This window comes from Dama dama, chromosome 14 (genome assembly GCF_033118175.1).
Source record: "Dama dama isolate Ldn47 chromosome 14, ASM3311817v1, whole genome shotgun sequence".
NCBI lineage: Eukaryota > Metazoa > Chordata > Mammalia > Artiodactyla > Cervidae > Dama > Dama dama.
The window spans coordinates 27,550,004-27,554,123 of NC_083694.1; the positions used below are offsets into that span (position 1 = coordinate 27,550,004).

Here is a 4,120-nt window from a genome sequence, read left to right on the forward strand (position 1 = left end):
ATTCAATTTGATTAATTTAGAACCAATTATTTGCACATGGTTAGTGGCTAGCACATTGGACAGTGCAGATGTTCACCTGAGACAAGCATAAAATTACTGAACAGGACAAAGCCTATTCCTGCCTCTGCAGACCTAAGTCTGGATTGGGGATGGATGGTCATTCAGTGATTAACAACCACCTATATTCATAATAACTGAGTCACAATTTAATCTATCAGTGCAGTGAATATTCTTTTTCAAATACCTTGTGAAATGATGATGTCCTATTTATATGTGTGGTGACCCTGCTCTATCAGCTTGGTGATTTTTTTCTTTTTTAAAGAACAGGTTTTTTTTCTCTTTTTGTGGAAGTCACACATGCTCACTGTGGCAAAATATAGGGAAGTACATGGAGGAAATTAACAACGACCAATAATTCTGCCATCTTAGATAATTACTGTTAACATTTCTGCCTATTTTATTCATCATTTTTCTATGCTGATATTTTTCACATCACTGAGAGCATACATTCTCTGATATTTGCATCCCGATTTTATCATTGACAGTATTTCATATGTATTTTCTCGTATCATTATTACTCTTCAAAAACAGTTTTAAAGCCTATACAATAGTTCATTGTATTAATGATTAATGATTTACATAACCATTCCCCTATTGCTGTACTTTTAGATGGTATATAATTTTTTGCTATTATAAATAAAATAGTGAGAGTTCCCTCCTGGTCCAGTGGTTAGGACTTGATTCTCTCACTGCCAGGGGCTCAAGTTCAATCCCTGGTCAGGGAACTAAGATTCTGCAAGTAGCATGGTATAGCCAAAAATAAAATAAAAATAGTGACAATATCATTTTGTGCAAAGTAACTTTGTCCATAATTTGCATTGATTCCATAGCACAAACCTCCTGAAGGAATATTATGAAGACTAAAGATACAAGCATTATTAAGATAATCCTCTCAAAACAGAAAATGAGGTTAGCCTGGACTACATGCTGGCTCTTAGTGGTCATTGCTTTCCTTCTCAGTGTTCAAGACGACCCATCTGACGATCTCTTTGAGCCACTCATCCTGTATTCATGTCAAGTTCATCACTGTGTACTTTCTAGATTCCACTTTCTTAGTCTTTATAAGTATCTGGATGATAGTGCCTGCCTCTTCAGCCTTCCAGTAGCGGTTCTTTTTGTTACAGTTCCCCTAAGATGAAGTTGGATTGTCCACCAGCCCCTCAGTTCCCTTGAGTGTAATTCATCCTGTCAGAAGACCTGAGCTCTCCCGGGGCATCAAGGTGCTGTCTTTCTATCTGCTTCCATATCCTCTTACTGATACTGTTACTCAATTTTGCACTCTTGATAAGGAAATTGAAGAAGGGTGTGGCTTAGACTGCTACTACTGGGCGACACCTTGCTGTTGCCTTCTGGCTCTTCTGAGAGCACACTTAGACTCCATTCCCACATTCCCCTGCAGGGAGTGTGACCACGTGATAGTTCCAGTGGAGGGAGCGTGAGCAGAAAACTGTGTGCCACTGCCAGGCCAGGCCCACTGATCTCCCACCGGAGTGGAGAAGGTCCCCAGGGCAACTTTCAAGTCATGTGATGAAGATGCTGGAGCTCTTGTTGGCCAGTGAGGAAACACCCTGCTGACCCATTCACCTACCTATGGGTGTATTTGACTGTGGAGCTGTTTTATCTTTTCCCCCAGGGGGTCATTTGTAACAGGACCACTCAGTCCTACTTGAGCTGTCTTCCCTTTATTCTTGGATCATGAGATCAATCACACCTAGCTTTTCTCCAAATACTGTAGGAGTCTCCTTCCTGAGAGTTGGACCATAAAGAAGGCTGAGTGCCAAAGAATTGATGCTTTCAAGTTGTGGTGCTGGAGAAGACTCTTGAGAGTCCTTTGGACTGCAAGGGGATCAATCCTAAAAGAAATCAACCCTGAACATTCATTGGAAGGATTGATGCTAAAGCTCCAATACTTTGGCCACCTGATGCAAAGAGCCGATTCATTGGGAAAGATCCTGATGCTGGGAAAGATTGAAGGCAGGAGGAGAAGGGGACAACAGAGGACGAGATGGGTGAATGGTATCATCAACTCAATGGACATGAGTTTGAGCAAACTCTGGGAAATAGTGAAGGACAGGAAAGCCTGGCATGCTGCAGTCCATGGGGTCACAAAGAGTCAGGCACAACTGAGCAACTGAACAACTCCTTCTTGAGTCTTGGCACACACTGGACCATTTAGCAGGCCTTCCCCGAGGTCATACACTCCTGGGTGACAGTGAGATTTCTGTCATTTTCCCCTGATGAGCAAACTCCCCTGGTTGTGAAGAATTAGAACCAAAATGCTGCTCCTCGTGCTCGCTTCGGCAGCACATATACTAAAATTGGAACGATACAGAGAAGATTAGCATGGCCCCTGCGCAAGGATGACACGCAAATTCGTGAAGCGTTCCATATTTTTTTTAAAAAAAAAAATGCTGCTCCTCTTTATTTTCTCTGCTTTCTAAGGAATGGAATTGTCATTTAGACAATAATTGAGCAGAAGCTGTATCACAGTTTTAGTTGAGTGAGAAAAAAACACCTATAGCCCCAATTGCCTGGTACCTAAGGATGGCTGATCTTGTATTATTTCACACCTTGATTAGTTTGAAAGGTTGAGTTTGGCAGAAGGAATGGTAGAGAAATAAATGACTCCACGGAGTACAGTAAGAAGCATTTGGAGTTCTGGAGGCAGTCTCAAAGGGAAGGGATAAGGGGGAGAGATAAGAAAGAAAGTGAAGCCACTCAGTCGTGTCCCACTCTGTGATCCCATGGACTGTAGCTTACCAGGCTCCTTAGTCCATGGAATTTTCCAGGTAAGAGTACTGGAGTGGGTTGCCGTTTCCTTCTCCAGGGGATCTTCTCGAACCAGGGATCGAACCCGGGTCTCCCACATTGCAGGCAGACGCTTTACCATCTAACCCACCAGCGAAGCTCTAGAGATGGGAAAGTAAGGGAGAAAAAAAAAATCCACTAACTGGAAACTCCATGAGGCGATCAGCTGATAGAAGTCCTCATAGAATGGGGCAGCTAAAGGCTTCCAAGGACAGCAATGTCTACTCTTCCGTCTGACATCACGTAGATCCCTTTCATTCCCCAAAGGGGTCAGCACAGCTCTGCCTAGGGACGGTACACAGATGGTGAGACCGTCCACAAATCGGTGGACCTCAGCACTCTCAGGGGCTCAGGGCCAGAGGTGACTGTGTACATAAGCCTCCTCCTACCTTCCACCCTGGCCTCCTGGGAATTGGCCAGATTTGGGGGGCAGGACTTTAGGCTTCCATAGGATGTGGAATGGATGTTTGAACCAATCTTGTTCAGGGAGGCTTCAGCTGATATCTGAGTCACATAATAGACACGGTCATTGCTAAAAAGAAAAAAAAATAGTGGTAATATCACAAGATTAAATTAAGAATTAAGTAAGTAGCTCAGATATTTGGCACCTTAGAACACTGAGGCCCAGAGAGGTTACGTAAGGTGCCCAAGAGACCTGATGTAATGGTAGAGCTCTGCTCTGTTCTCAGGTTCTCTGGCTCCCGGCCCCTCGTTCTCGCTCCACGCCCGAGAGGAGAGCGAGGCTGCAGGGCTGGAAGCAGGGCAGCTCCTCGGGCACTGGGTGCTCCTGGTACCTCCTGAGCCAGCTCTCCCCTGAGCTGTCTGGGATCCATCAGTGGCCAGTTCTGCCTGAGCCGAGCTCAGGACCACACCCGGTGGGAGCGAGGGGGAGGTTCCTCCCACTTGGGAGACACATTTTCCCTAGTAAAGGGAGGGCTTCCCTGGTGGCTCAGAAAGTAGAGTCTGCCTGCAATACAGGAGACCTGGGTTCAATCCCTGGGCAGGGAAGATCCCCTGGAGGAGGGCATGGCACCGCATTCCAGTCTTCTTTCCTGGAGAATCCCATGGACAGAGGAGCCTGGCGGGCTACAGTCCATGGGGTCACAAGGAGTTGGACAGGACTGAAGCAACTTAGCATGCACGTGTGAGTGACTAGCACTAACACACCAATGGGCCGCATGTGAGAAACAGATTCATCAATAATCTCATCAGTGGTCATGAAGATATTTTATCTGAATGTCAGAAGGTTTTC

The 4,120-nt window shown here is 45.3% G+C and overlaps 1 non-coding gene across 1 annotated transcript; it reads left to right on the forward strand.

Annotated features, from left to right (window-relative positions):
- Window positions 1-2,348: 2,348 nt before the first annotated feature.
- Window positions 2,349-2,455, forward strand: LOC133069769 (U6 spliceosomal RNA). Its single transcript, XR_009695984.1, has one exon. It is a non-coding gene; the product is annotated as a U6 spliceosomal RNA (small nuclear RNA).
- Window positions 2,456-4,120: the final 1,665 nt, after the last annotated feature.